Here is a 14605-nt window from a genome sequence, read left to right as displayed (position 1 = left end):
CAATAGGCCTGGCCCTAGGCTTCCGGGGCTCTTCCTCGGCAGAGGCCCCAGTGGTATGAGCCCGACCAGGGCTGTGCCCGACCAGGGCTGTAGGGCGCGTTGGGAGCGCGTCAGGGACGCGAAAGAGGGCGCAGGGCGCAGAACTCTGCCCGTTTCTCCCCAGGATTTTGGGGAGGACAGGGAATCTGGCCAGGTCAGTGACTAGGCTTTCCCAGAAGGAAAGTCCAGTGACAGTGGCATGTTGTGAAACACAAGATTGCTGGTGGTCTGGAGGGTGCTTTCTGTCAGCCACTTCTCCCGGGAGCAGCCAGAGAGCAGGCTGATGTCGTGCTCTGTCAAGCACAACACTGGCCCCAAACCACTGTCCTTAGCAAAAGCAGAAACATTCATAGTTTCAGTCTCCTGCATCTGATTCCTCCCATCAGCATGTGAACGTTTGGCAGTCCAAGGCTTGCCATGCAAACTTTGTTCATAGGTGTCCCATGCGAATGCATGGGCCTCATCACTACTGTCTACGGTAGGGCTCTCTGCTCAGTCTATGTAAATGAAGCATTGGTGGTTCAGTGGTAGAATTCTCGCCTGCCACGCGGGAGGCCCGGGTTCGATTCCCGGCCAATGCAAAGCGCCCTTCTTTTGGCTTTGCTTTAGAAGTCAGAGATATAGACTTGGTGGGGAAAAAAATGTCAAAGAGTGACGCCGACGTGATTTGAACACGCAACCTTCTGATCTGGAGTCAGACGCGCTACCGTTGCGCCACGAGGTCCCTGTGCATGCAGCTCTCAGCCCCGGATCAAGAAATGCTTTTGTGCCTTTTATTGGCCCTCAGTACGCCTGTGGTTAAAGTAGAAGGCTTGGTGGCCCGATTCCAGTCCTATTGGTGGAAATGACTAGAGGTGAAGAGATGAGAGAAGATAGAAATGTTGAGATAGAGCATGTCACGCAGGCAAAGCGAGAGCTCTAAGAGCAAAGCCAGACAGCTGTGTTTTAATTCAGGACTTGATGTAGGCAAAAGCATACGTCCCTGGGTGGGCTTGAACCACCAACCTTTCGGTTAACAGCCGAACGCGCTAACCGATTGCGCCACAGAGACCAACCACCGCAGTGACTGTGTTGGGACTCAATATATGTTTTTACCTTTGTGCTCCTGCCTGCAGCTCTAAGGTCCTGGCATAAGACAGGTAGGCTTAGACTCCATTGTGACATGTCTTACTTCTCTTAGAAGAAGGTTCTGAGTTGCCAGGCAGCTTATCTTCTGCCGGGCACACTTTCCTTTGCAGGCTTTCAGGTTGTGAATCTAGCACTGCTTAGGTGTCCATGTCAGACATGAGCAGCTCATTGAGCCCCACTGTGTGTTTTTTGTGGAGATACAACTCTCAGACTAGAGGGAGCAGGCGGGAAGTGGGTGAGACTCACACAGGGTGGGTGGGGCAGTTAAAGGATGTTATCTAATAGTGTAATCGAGGAGTTGGGTTTTTGGTGCACTACACTTTAACCAGCGATTCTTTCTAAAAGGAAATCCCAGGGCAGTACCCGCAATGAGTGGCATCCCCACACCCGAGGTTGCATTGTTGTAGCTGTTCCCTGAGCCCCTAGCCCCTGTCCCCATGTCGCCCTTTCTCCTCGTGTAACTCACCTCAGGTTCGGTGGCTCTGATACTTGCTGCTTCTGCGCGATCATCCCCATGATCTGGGCCTTTGTACGAAATGTCATGTAAGATGACTTTATTCAGCACAGCGTTTGTCATTTGCTTGGTTGTCCTGTCACTGTTGGATGTTTTCTTGCGCAGACTACTGTCTAATGGTGGGAAGGCCACGAGACACGTGACTTTTCTCTTTCCTTGTTAGCATAGTTTCCTGCCACTGTCTTGTTGTGCTGCCTGCCTGTGAGACACGTGTCTTGCCCATCTCAGCTCCACTGTGGCATGTTAGATATGTCTTTGAGCAGAGTCCCGGTCCCAGAGCTGCTGCCTTCTCTGCACTCTGGCTTGTAAGACTGCAGGCAAAGGCCCTCCCTGGCCCCTCAGCCAGATAGATACATTTACCTGCAGGGCTCAGCTTTGGTGAAAGATATTGGCGAGAGAGAGGAAAGGGGACGGCCCGTGGTGCACCCCCTATTTTGCATAGAACCACAGCCGCCTGGGAGGGCAGAGACATGAGGGTTCTCAGGGAAAGCCCTCCCAGGAGTGTTGAAGGGCAGGACGTGAAACACAGCAATCCCGGAATGGCCTGGTCTAAGATGCCTGTGCAATAGGCCTGGCCCTAGGCTTCCGGGGCTCTTCCTCGGCAGAGGCCCCAGTGGTATGAGCCCGACCAGGGCTGTGCCCGACCAGGGCTGTAGGGCGCGTTGGGAGCGCGTTAGGGACGCGAAAGAGGGCGCAGGGTGCAGAACTCTGCCCGTTTCTCCCCAGGATTTTGGGGAGGACAGGGAATCTGGCCAGGTCAGTGACTAGGCTTTCCCAGAAGGAAAGTCCAGTGACAGTGGCATGTTGTGAAACACAAGATTGCTGGTGGTCTGGAGGGTGCTTTCTGTCAGCCACTTCTCCCGGGAGCAGCCAGAGAGCAGGCTGATGTCGTGCTCTGTCAAGCACAACACTGGCCCCAAACCACTGTCCTTAGCAAAAGCAGAAACATTCATAGTTTCAATCTCCTGCATCTGATTCCTGCCATCAGCATGTGAACGTTTGGCAGTCCAAGGCTTGCCATGCAAACTTTGTTCATAGGTGTCCCATGCGAATGCATGGGCCTCATCACTACTGTCTACGGCAGGGCTCTCTGCTCAGCCTATGTAAGTGAAGCATTGGTGGTTCAGTGGTAGAATTCTCGCCTGCCACGCGGGAGGCCCGGGTTCGATTCCCGGCCAATGCAAAGCGCCCTTCTTTTGGCTTTGCTTTAGAAGTCAGAGATATAGACTTGGTGGGGAAAAAAATGTCAAAGAGTGACCCCGACGTGATTTGAACACGCAACCTTCTGATCTGGAGTCAGACGCGCTACCGTTGCGCCACGAGGTCCCTGTGCATGCAGTTTTCAGCCCCGGATCAAGAAATGCTTCTGTGCCTTTTATTGGCCCTCAGTACGCCTGTGGTTAAAGTAGAAGGCTTGGTGGCCCGTTTCCAGTCCTATTGGTGGAAATGACTAGAGGTGAAGAGATGAGAGAAGATAGAAATGTTGAGATAGAGCATGTCACGCAGGCAAAGCGAGAGCTCTAAGAGCAAAGCCAGATAGCTGTGTTTTAATTCAGGACTTGATGTAGGCAAAAGCATACGTCCCTGGGTGGGCTTGAACCACCAACCTTACGGTTAACAGCCGACCGTGCTAACCGATTGCGCCACAGAGACCAACCACCGCAGTCAGCGTGTTGGGACTCAATATATGTTTTTACCTTTGTGCTCCTGCCTGCAGCTCTAAGGTCCTGGCATAAGACAGGTAGGCTTAGACTCCATTGTGACATGTCTTACTTCTCTTAGAAGAAGGTTCTGAGTTGCCAGGCAGCTTATCTTCTGCCGGGCACACTTTCCTTTGCAGGCTTTCAGGTTGTGAATCCAGCACTGCTTAGGTGTCCATGTCAGACATGAGCAGCTCATTGAGCCCCACTGTGTGTTTTTTGTGGAGATACAACTCTCAGACTAGAGGGAGCAGGCGGGAAGTGGGTGAGACTCACACAGGGTGGGTGGGGCAGTTAAAGGATGTTATCTAATAGTGTAATCGAGGAGTTGGGTTTTTTGTGCACTACACTTTAACCAGCGATTCTTTCTAAAAGGAAATCCCAGGGCAGTACCCGCAATGAGTGGCATCCCCACACCCGAAGTTGCATTGTGGTAGCTGTTCCCTGAGCCCATAGCCCCTGTCCCCATGTCGCCCTTTCTCCTCGTGTAACTCACCCCAGGTTCGGTGGCTCTGATACTTGCTGCTTCTGCTGCGCGATCATCCCCATGATCTGGGCCTTTGTACGAAATGTCATGTAAGATGACTTTATTCAGCACAGCGTTTGTCATTTGCTTGGTTGTCCTGTCACTGTTGGATGTTTTCTTGCGCAGACTACTGTCTAATGGTGGGAAGGCCACGAGATACGTGACTTTTCTCTTTCCTTGTTAGCATAGTTTCCTGCCACTGTCTTGGTGTGCTGCCAGCCTGTGAGACACGTGTCTTGCCCATCTCAGCTCCACTGTGGCATGTTAGATATGTCTTTGAGCAGAGTCCCGGTCCCAGAGCTGCTGCCTTCTCTGCACTCTGGCTTGTAAGACTGCAGGCAAAGGCCCTCCCTGGCCCCTCAGCCAGATAGATACATTTACCTGCAGGGCTCAGCTTTGGTGAAAGATATTGGCGAGAGAGAGGAAAGGGGACGGCCCGTGGTGCACCCCCTATTTTGCAGAGAACCACAGCCTCCTGGGAGGGCAGAGACATGAGGGTTCTCAGGGAAAGCCCTCCCAGGAGTGTTGAAGGGCAGGACGTGAAACACAGCAATCCCGGAATGGCCTGGTCTAAGATGCCTGTGCAATAGGCCTGGCCCTAGGCTTCCGGGGCTCTTCCTCGGCAGAGGCCCCAGTGGTATGAGCCCGACCAGGGCTGTGCCCGACCAGGGCTGTAGGGCGCGTTGGGAGCGCGTTAGGGACGCGAAAGAGGGCGCAGGGCGCAGAACTCTGCCCGTTTCTCCCCAGGATTTTGGGGAGGACAGGGAATCTGGCCAGGTCAGTGACTAGGCTTTCCCAGAAGGAAAGTCCAGTGACAGTGGCATGTTGTGAAACACAAGATTGCTGGTGGTCTGGAGGGTGCTTTCTGTCAGCCACTTCTCCCGGGAGCAGCCAGAGAGCAGGCTGATGTCGTGCTCTGTCAAGCACAACACTGGCCCCAAACCACTGTCCTTAGCAAAAGCAGAAACATTCATAGTTTCAGTCTCCTGCATCTGATTCCTGCCATCAGCATGTGAACGTTTGGCAGTCCAAGGCTTGCCATGCAAACTTTGTTCATAGGTGTCCCATGCGAATGCATGGGCCTCATCACTACTGTCTACGGCAGGGCTCTCTGCTCAGCCTATGTAAGTGAAGCATTGGTGGTTCAGTGGTAGAATTCTCGCCTGCCACGCGGGAGGCCCGGGTTCGATTCCCGGCCAATGCAAAGCGCCCTTCTTTTGGCTTTGCTTTAGAAGTCAGAGAAATAGACTTAGTGGGGAAAAAAATGTCAAAGAGTGACCCCGACGTGATTTGAACACGCAACCTTCTGATCTGGAGTCAGACACGCTACCGTTGCGCCACGAGGTCCCTGTGCATGCAGTTCTCAGCCCCGGATCAAGAAATGCTTCTGTGCCTTTTATTGGCCCTCAGTACGCCTGTGGTTAAAGTAGAAGGCTTGGTGGCCCGTTTCCAGTCCTATTGGTGGAAATGACTAGAGGTGAAGAGATGAGAGAAGATAGAAATGTTGAGATAGAGCATGTCACGCAGGCAAAGCGAGAGCTCTAAGAGCAAAGCCAGACAGCTGTGTTTTAATTCAGGACTTGATGTAGGCAAAAGCATACGTCCCTGGGTGGGCTTGAACCACCAACCTTTCGGTTAACAGCCGAACGCTCTAACCGATTGCGCCACAGAGACCAACCACCGCAGTGAGCGTGTTGGGACTCAATATATGTTTTTACCTTTGTGCTCCTGCCTGCAGCTCTAAGGTCCTGGCATAAGACAGGTAGGCTTAGACTCCATTGTGACATGTCTTACTTCTCTTAGAAGAAGGTTCTGAGTTGCCAGGCAGCTTATCTTCTGCCGGGCACACTTTCCTTTGCAGGCTTTCAGGTTGTGAATCCAGCACTGCTTAGGTGTCCATGTCAGACATGAGCAGCTCATTGAGCCCCACTGTGTGTTTTTTGTGGAGATACAACTCTCAGACTAGAGGGAGCAGGCGGGAAGTGGGTGAGACTCACACAGGGTGGGTGGGGCAGTTAAAGGATGTTATCTAATAATGTAATCGAGGAGTTGGGTTTTTTGTGCACTACACTTTAACCAGCGATTCTTTCTAAAAGGAAATCCCAGGGCAGTACCCGCAATGAGTGGCATCCCCACACCCGAGGTTGCATTGTGGTAGCTGTTCCCTGAGCCCATAGCCCCTGTCCCCATGTCGCCCTTTCTCCTCGTGTAACTCACCCCAGGTTCGGTGGCTCTGATACTTGCTGCTTCTGCTGCGCGATCATCCCCATGATCTGGGCCTTTGTACGAAATGTCATGTAAGATGACTTTATTCAGCACGGCGTTTGTCATTTGCTTGGTTGTCCTGTCACTGTTGGCTGTTTTCTTGCGCAGACTACTGTCTAATGGTGGGAAGGCCACGAGACACGTGACTTTTCTTTTTCCTTGTTAGCATAGTTTCCTGCCACTGTCTTGGTGTGCTGCCAGCCTGTGAGACACGTGTCTTGCCCATCTCAGCTCCACTGTGGCATGTTAGATATGTCTTTGAGCAGAGTCCCGGTCCCAGAGCTGCTGCCTTCTCTGCACTCTGGCTTGTAAGACTGCAGGCAAAGGCCCTCCCTGGCCCCTCAGCCAGATAGATACATTTACCTGCAGGGCTCAGCTTTGGTGAAAGATATTGGCGAGAGAGAGGAAAGGGGACGGCCCGTGGTGCACCCCCTATTTTGCATAGAACCACAGCCTCCTGGGAGGGCAGAGACATGAGGGTTCTCAGGGAAAGCCCTCCCAGGAGTGTTGAAGGGCAGGACGTGAAACACAGCAATCCCGGAATGGCCTGGTCTAAGATGCCTGTGCAATAGGCCTGGCCCTAGGCTTCCGGGGCTCTTCCTCGGCAGAGGCCCCAGTGGTATGAGCCCGACCAGGGCTGTGCCCGACCAGGGCTGTAGGGCGCATTGGGAGCGCGTTAGGGACGCGAAAGAGGGCGCAGGGCGCAGAACTCTGCCCGTTTCTCCCCAGGATTTTGGGGAGGACAGGGAATCTGGCCAGGTCAGTGACTAGGCTTTCCCAGAAGGAAAGTCCAGTGACAGTGGCATGTTGTGAAACACAAGATTGCTGGTGGTCTGGAGGGTGCTTTCTGTCAGCCACTTCTCCCGGGAGCAGCCAGAGAGCAGGCTGATGTCGTGCTCTGTCAAGCACAACACTGGCCCCAAACCACTGTCCTTAGCAAAAGCAGAAACATTCATAGTTTCAGTCTCCTGCATCTGATTCCTGCCATCAGCATGTGAACGTTTGGCAGTCCAAGGCTTGCCATGCAAACTTTGTTCATAGGTGTCCCATGCGAATGCATGGGCCTCATCACTACTGTCTACGGCAGGGCTCTCTGCTCAGCCTATGTAAGTGAAGCATTGGTGGTTCAGTGGTAGAATTCTCGCCTGCCACGCGGGAGGCCCGGGTTCGATTCCCGGCCAATGCAAAGCGCCCTCCTTTTGGCTTTGCTTTAGAAGTCAGAGATATAGACTTGCTGGGGAAAAAAATGTCAAAGAGTGACCCCGACGTGATTTGAACACACAACCTTCTGATCTGGAGTCAGACGTGCTACTGTTGCGCCACGAGGTCCCTGTGCATGCAGTTCTCAGCCCCGGATCAAGAAATGCTTCTGTGCCTTTTATTGGCCCTCAGTACGCCTGTGGTTAAAGTAGAAGGCTTGGTGGCCCGTTTCCAGTCCTATTGGTGGAAATGACTAGAGGTGAAGAGATGAGAGAAGATAGAAATGTTGAGATAGAGCATGTCACGCAGGCAAATCGAGAGCTCTAAGAGCAAAGCCAGACAGCTGTGTTTTAATTCAGGACTTGATGTAGGCAAAAGAATACATCCCTGGGTGGGCTTGAACCACCAACCTTTCGGTTAACAGGCGAACACGCTAACCGATTGTGCCACAGAGACCAACCACCGCAGTGAGCGTGTTGAGACTCAATATATGTTTTTACCTTTGTGCTCCTGCCTGCAGCTCTAAGGTCCTGGCATAAGACAGGTAGGCTTAGACTCCATTGTGACATGTCTTACTTCTCTTAGAAGAAGGTTCTGAGTTGCCAGGCAGCTTATCTTCTGCCGGGCACACTTTCCTTTGCAGGCTTTCAGGTTGTGAATCCAGCACTGCTTAGGTGTCCATGTCAGACATGAGCAGCTCATTGAGCCCCACTGTGTGTTTTTTGTGGAGATACAACTCTCAGACTAGAGGGAGCAGGCGGAAAGTGGGTGAGACTCACACAGGGTGGGTGGGGCAGTTAAAGGATGTTATCTAATAGTGTAATCGAGGAGTTGGGTTTTTTGTGCACTACACTTTAACCAGCGATTCTTTCTAAAAGGAAATCCCAGGGCAGTACCCGCAATGAGTGGCATCCCCACACTCGAGGTTGCATTGTGGTAGCTGTTCCCTGAGCCCATAGCCCCTGTCCCCATGTCGCCCTTTCTCCTCGTGTAACTCACCCCAGGTTCGGTGGCTCTGATACTTGCTGCTTCTGCTGCGCGATCATCCCCATGATCTGGGCCTTTGTACGAAATGTCATGTAAGATGACTTTATTCAGCACGGCGTTTGTCATTTGCTTGGTTGTCCTGTCACTGTTGGATGTTTTCTTGCGCAGACTACTGTCTAATGGTGGGAAGGCCACGAGACACGTGACTTTTCTCTTTCCTTGTTAGCATAGTTTCCTGCCACTGTCTTGGTGTGCTGCCAGCCTGTGAGACACGTGTCTTGCCCATCTCAGCTCCACTGTGGCATGTTAGATATGTCTTTGAGCAGAGTCCCGGTCCCAGAGCTGCTGCCTTCTCTGCACTCTGGCTTGTAAGACTGCAGGCAAAGGCCCTCCCTGGCCCCTCAGCCAGATAGATACATTTACCTGCAGTGCTCAGTTTTGGTGAAAGATATTGGCGAGAGAGAGGAAAGGGGACGGCCCGTGGTGCACCCCCTATTTTGCATAGAACCACAGCCTCCTGGGAGGGCAGAGACATGAGGGTTCTCAGGGAAAGCCCTCCCAGGAGTGTTGAAGGGCAGGACGTGAAACACAGCAATCCCGGAATGGCCTGGTCTAAGATGCCTGTGCAATAGGCCTGGCCCTAGGCTTCCGGGGCTCTTCCTCGGCAGAGGCCCCAGTGGTATGAGCCCGACCAGGGCTGTGCCCGACCAGGGCTGTAGGGCGCGTTGGGAGCGCGTTAGGGACGCGAAAGAGGGCGCAGGGCGCAGAACTCTGCCCGTTTCTCCCCAGGATTTTGGGGAGGACAGGGAATCTGGCCAGGTCAGTGACTAGGCTTTCCCAGAAGGAAAGTCCAGTGACAGTGGCATGTTGTGAAACACAAGATTGCTGGTGGTCTGGAGGGTGCTTTCTGTCAGCCACTTCTCCCGGGAGCAGCCAGAGAGCAGGCTGATGTCGTGCTCTGTCAAGCACAACACTGGCCCCAAACCACTGTCCTTAGCAAAAGCAGAAACATTCATAGTTTCAGTCTCCTGCATCTGATTCCTGCCATCAGCATGTGAACGTTTGGCAGTCCAAGGCTTGCCATGCAAACTTTGTTCATAGGTGTCCCATGCGAATGCATGGGCCTCATCACTACTGTCTACGGCAGGGCTCTCTGCTCAGCCTATGTAAGTGAAGCATTGGTGGTTCAGTGGTAGAATTCTCGCCTGCCACGCGGGAGGCCCGCGTTCGATTCCCGGCCAATGCAAAGCGCCCTTCTTTTGGCTTTGCTTTAGAAGTCAGAGATATAGACTTGGTTGGGAAAAAAATATCAAAGAGTGACCCCGACGTGATTTGAACACGCAACCTTCTGATCTGGAGTCAGACGCGCTACCGTTGCTCCACGAGGTCCCTGTGCATGCAGTTCTCAGCCCCGGATCAAGAAATGCTTCTGTGCCTTTTATTGGCCCTCAGTACGCCTGTGGTTAAAGTAGAAGGCTTGGTGGCCCGTTTCCAGTCCTATTGGTGGAAATGACTAGAGGTGAAGAGATGAGAGAAGATAGAAATGTTGAGATAGAGCATGTCACGCAGGCAAAGCGAGAGCTCTAAGAGCAAAGCCAGACAGCTGTGTTTTAATTCAGGACTTGATGTAGGCAAAAGCATACGACCCTGGGTGGGCTTGAACCACCAACCTTTCGGTTAACAGCCGAACGCGCTAACCGATTGCGCCACAGAGACCAACCACCACAGTGAGTGTGTTGGGACTCAATATATGTTTTTACCTTTGTGCTCCTGCCTGCACCTCTAAGGTCCTGGCATAAGACAGGTAGGCTTAGACTCCATTGTGACATGTCTTACTTCTCTTAGAAGAAGGTTCTGAGTTGCCAGGCAGCTTATCTTCTGCTGGGCACACTTTCCTTTGCAGGCTTTCAGGTTGTGAATCCAGCACTGCTTAGGTGTCCATGTCAGACATGAGCAGCTCTTGAGCCCCACTGTGTGTTTTTTGTGGAGATACAACTCTCAGACTAGAGGGAGCAGGCGGGAAGTGGGTGAGACTCACACAGGGTGGGTGGGGCAGTTAAAGGATGTTATCTAATAGTGTAATCGAGGAGTTGGGTTTTTTGTGCACTACACTTTAACCAGCGATTCTTTCTAAAAGGAAATCCCAGGGCAGTACCCGCAATGAGTGGCATCCCCACACCCGAGGTTGCATTGTGGTAGCTGTTCCCTGAGCCCCTAGCCCCTGTCCCCATGTCGCCCTTTCTCCTCGTGTAACTCACCTCAGGTTCGGTGGCTCTGATACTTGCTGCTTCTGCGCGATCATCCCCATGATCTGGGCCTTTGTACGAAATGTCATGTAAGATGACTTTATTCAGCACGGCGTTTGTCATTTGCTTGGTTGTCCTGTCACTGTTGGATGTTTTCTTGCGCAGACTACTGTCTAATGGTGGGAAGGCCACGAGACACGTGACTTTTCTCTTTCCTTGTTAGCATAGTTTCCTGCCACTGTCTTGGTGTGCTGCCAGCCTGTGAGACACGTGTCTTGCCCATCTCAGCTCCACTGTGGCATGTTAGATATGTCTTTGAGCAGAGTCCCGGTCCCAGAGCTGCTGCCTTCTCTGCACTCTGGCTTGTAAGACTGCAGGCAAAGGCCCTCCCTGGCCCCTCAGCCAGATAGATACATTTACCTGCAGGGCTCAGCTTTGGTGAAAGATATTGGCGAGAGAGAGGAAAGGGGACGGCCCGTGGTGCACCCCCTATTTTGCATAGAACCACAGCCTCCTGGGAGGGCAGAGACATGAGGGTTCTCAGGGAAAGCCCTCCCAGGAGTGTTGAAGGGCAGGACGTGAAACACAGCAATCCCGGAATGGCCTGGTCTAAGATACCTGTGCAATAGGCCTGGCCCTAGGCTTCCGGGGCTCTTCCTCGGCAGAGGCCCCAGTGGTATGAGCCCGACCAGGGCTGTGCCCGACCAGGGCTTTAGGGCGCATTGGGAGCGCGTTAGGGACGCGAAAGAGGGCGCAGGCCGCAGAACTCTGCCCGTTTCTCCCCAGGATTTTGGGGAGGACAGGGAATCTGGCCAGGTCAGTGACTAGGCTTTCCCAGAAGGAAAGTCCAGTGACAGTGGCATGTTGTGAAACACAAGATTGCTGGTGGTCTGGAGGGTGCTTTCTGTCAGCCACTTCTCCCGGGAGCAGCCAGAGAGCAGGCTGATGTCGTGCTCTGTCAAGCACAACACTGGCCCCAAACCACTGTCCTTAGCAAAAGCAGAAACATTCATAGTTTCAGTCTCCTGCATCTGATTCCTGCCATCAGCATGTGAACGTTTGGCAGTCCAAGGCTTGCCATGCAAACTTTGTTCATAGGTGTCCCATGCGAAGGCATGGGCCTCATCACTACTGTCTACGGCAGGGCTCTCTGCTCAGCCTATGTAAGTGAAGCATTGGTGGTTCAGTGGTAGAATTCTCGCCTGCCACGCGGGAGGCCTGGGTTCGATTCCCGGCCAATGCAAAGCGCCCTTCTTTTGGCTTTGCTTTAGAAGTCAGAGGTATAGACTTGGTGGGCAAAAAAATGTCAAAGAGTGACCCCGCCGTGATTTGAACACGCAACATTCTGATCTGGAGTCAGACGCGCTACCGTTGCGCCACGAGGTCCCTGTGCATGCAGTTCTCAGCCCCGGATCAAGAAATGCTTCTGTGCCTTTTATTGGCCCTCAGTACGCCTGTGGCTTGGTGGCCCGTTTCCAGTCCTATTGGTGGAAATGACTAGAGGTGAAGAGATGAGAGAAGATAGAAATGTTGAGATAGAGCATGTCACGCAGGCAAAGCGAGAGCTCTAAGAGCAAAGCCAGACAGCTGTGTTTTAATTCAGGACTTGATGTAGGCAAAAGCATACGTCCCAGGGTGGGCTTGAACCACCAACCTTTCGATTCACAGCCAAACGCGCTAACCGATTGCGCCACAGAGACCAACCACCGCAGTGAGCGTGTTGGGACTCAATATATGTTTTTACCTTTGTGCTCCTGCCTGCAGCTCTAAGGTCCTGGCATAAGACAGGTAGGCTTAGACTCCATTGTGACATGTCTTACTTCTCTTAGAAGAAGGTTCTGAGTTGCCAGGCAGCTTATCTTCTGCCGGGCACACTTTCCTTTGCAGGCTTTCAGGTTGTGAATCCAGCACTGCTTAGGTGTCCATGTCAGACATGAGCAGCTCATTGAGCCCCACTGTGTGTTTTTTGTGGAGATACAACTCTCAGACTAGAGGGAGCAGGCGGGAAGTGGGTGAGACTCACACAGGGTGGGTGGGGCAGTTAAAGGATGTTATCTAATAGTGTAATCGAGGAGTTGGGTTTTTTGTGCACTACACTTTAACCAGCGATTCTTTCTAAAAGGAAATCCCAGGGCAGTACCCGCAATGAGTGGCATCCCCACACCCGAGGTTGCATTGTGGTAGCTGTTCCCTGAGCCCCTAGCCCCTGTCCCCATGTCGCCCTTTCTCCTCGTGTAACTCACCTCAGGTTCGGTGGCTCTGATACTTGCTGCTTCTGCGCGATCATCCCCATGATCTGGGCCTTTGTACGAAATGTCATGTAAGATGACTTTATTCAGCACAGCGTTTGTCATTTGCTTGGTTGTCCTGTCACTGTTGGATGTTTTCTTGCGCAGACTACTGTCTAATGGTGGGAAGGCCACGAGACACGTGACTTTTCTCTTTCCTTGTTAGCATAGTTTCCTGCCACTGTCTTGTTGTGCTGCCTGCCTGTGAGACACGTGTCTTGCCCATCTCAGCTCCACTGTGGCATGTTAGATATGTCTTTGAGCAGAGTCCCGGTCCCAGAGCTGCTGCCTTCTCTGCACTCTGGCTTGTAAGACTGCAGGCAAAGGCCCTCCCTGGCCCCTCAGCCAGATAGATACATTTACCTGCAGGGCTCAGCTTTGGTGAAAGATATTGGCGAGAGAGAGGAAAGGGGATGGCCCGTGGTGCACCCCCTATTTTGCATAGAACCACAGCCTCCTGGGAGGGCAGAGACATGAGGGTTCTCAGGGAAAGCCCTCCCAGGAGTGTTGAAGGGCAGGACGTGAAACACAGCAATCCCGGAATGGCCTGGTCTAAGATGCCTGTGCAATAGGCCTGGCCCTAGGCTTCCGGGGCTCTTCCTCGGCAGAGGCCCCAGTGGTATGAGCCCGACCAGGGCTGTGCCCGACCAGGGCTGTAGGGCGCGTTGGGAGCGCGTCAGGGACGCGAAAGAGGGCGCAGGGCGCAGAACTCTGCCCGTTTCTCCCCAGGATTTTGGGGAGGACAGGGAATCTGGCCAGGTCAGTGACTAGGCTTTCCCAGAAGGAAAGTCCAGTGACAGTGGCATGTTGTGAAACACAAGATTGCTGGTGGTCTGGAGGGTGCTTTCTGTCAGCCACTTCTCCCGGGAGCAGCCAGAGAGCAGGCTGATGTCGTGCTCTGTCAAGCACAACACTGGCCCCAAACCACTGTCCTTAGCAAAAGCAGAAACATTCATAGTTTCAGTCTCCTGCATCTGATTCCTCCCATCAGCATGTGAACGTTTGGCAGTCCAAGGCTTGCCATGCAAACTTTGTTCATAGGTGTCCCATGCGAATGCATGGGCCTCATCACTACTGTCTACGGCAGGGCTCTCTGCTCAGTCTATGTAAATGAAGCATTGGTGGTTCAGTGGTAGAATTCTCGCCTGCCACGCGGGAGGCCCGGGTTCGATTCCCGGCCAATGCAAAGCGCCCTTCTTTTGGCTTTGCTTTAGAAGTCAGAGATATAGACTTGGTGGGGAAAAAAATGTCAAAGAGTGACGCCGACGTGATTTGAACACGCAACCTTCTGATCTGGAGTCAGACGCGCTACCGTTGCGCCACGAGGTCCCTGTGCATGCAGCTCTCAGCCCCGGATCAAGAAATGCTTTTGTGCCTTTTATTGGCCCTCAGTACGCCTGTGGTTAAAGTAGAAGGCTTGGTGGCCCGTTTCCAGTCCTATTGGTGGAAATGACTAGAGGTGAAGAGATGAGAGAAGATAGAAATGTTGAGATAGAGCATGTCACGCAGGCAAAGCGAGAGCTCTAAGAGCAAAGCCAGACAGCTGTGTTTTAATTCAGGACTTGATGTAGGCAAAAGCATACGTCCCTGGGTGGGCTTGAACCACCAACCTTTTGGTTAACAGCCGAATGCGCTAACCGATTGCGCCACAGAGACCAACCACCGCAGTAAGCGTGTTGGGACTCAATATATGTTTTTACCTTTGTGCTCCT

At 52.7% G+C, this 14605-nt stretch overlaps 8 non-coding genes across 8 annotated transcripts; 5 read left to right on the top strand and 3 right to left on the bottom strand.

Annotated features, from left to right (window-relative positions):
• Positions 1-549: 549 nt before the first annotated feature.
• TRNAG-GCC (transfer RNA glycine (anticodon GCC)) lies at positions 550-620 on the top strand. Its single transcript has one exon. It is a non-coding gene; the product is annotated as a tRNA-Gly (tRNA).
• Positions 621-1016: 396 nt separating this feature from the next.
• Positions 1017-1090, bottom strand: TRNAN-GUU (transfer RNA asparagine (anticodon GUU)). Its single transcript has one exon. It is a non-coding gene; the product is annotated as a tRNA-Asn (tRNA).
• A 1703-nt stretch (positions 1091-2793) lies between these two features.
• Positions 2794-2864, top strand: TRNAG-GCC (transfer RNA glycine (anticodon GCC)). The gene has a single exon. It is a non-coding gene; the product is annotated as a tRNA-Gly (tRNA).
• Positions 2865-2935: 71 nt separating this feature from the next.
• TRNAW-CCA (transfer RNA tryptophan (anticodon CCA)) lies at positions 2936-3007 on the bottom strand. Its single transcript has one exon. It is a non-coding gene; the product is annotated as a tRNA-Trp (tRNA).
• A 2033-nt stretch (positions 3008-5040) lies between these two features.
• On the top strand, positions 5041-5111 carry TRNAG-GCC (transfer RNA glycine (anticodon GCC)). The gene has a single exon. It is a non-coding gene; the product is annotated as a tRNA-Gly (tRNA).
• A 2176-nt stretch (positions 5112-7287) lies between these two features.
• TRNAG-GCC (transfer RNA glycine (anticodon GCC)) lies at positions 7288-7358 on the top strand. Its single transcript has one exon. It is a non-coding gene; the product is annotated as a tRNA-Gly (tRNA).
• Positions 7359-12231: 4873 nt separating this feature from the next.
• On the bottom strand, positions 12232-12305 carry TRNAH-GUG (transfer RNA histidin (anticodon GUG)). Its single transcript has one exon. It is a non-coding gene; the product is annotated as a tRNA-His (tRNA).
• A 1703-nt stretch (positions 12306-14008) lies between these two features.
• Positions 14009-14079, top strand: TRNAG-GCC (transfer RNA glycine (anticodon GCC)). Its single transcript has one exon. It is a non-coding gene; the product is annotated as a tRNA-Gly (tRNA).
• The last annotated feature ends 526 nt before the right edge of the window (positions 14080-14605 follow it).

The sequence above is a fragment of the Pleurodeles waltl genome, chromosome 4_1, assembly GCF_031143425.1.
Source record: "Pleurodeles waltl isolate 20211129_DDA chromosome 4_1, aPleWal1.hap1.20221129, whole genome shotgun sequence".
Taxonomy (NCBI): domain Eukaryota; kingdom Metazoa; phylum Chordata; class Amphibia; order Caudata; family Salamandridae; genus Pleurodeles; species Pleurodeles waltl.
The sequence above is the reverse complement of the archived record's forward strand: the minus strand, read 5'-3'. Positions and strand labels throughout refer to the sequence as shown.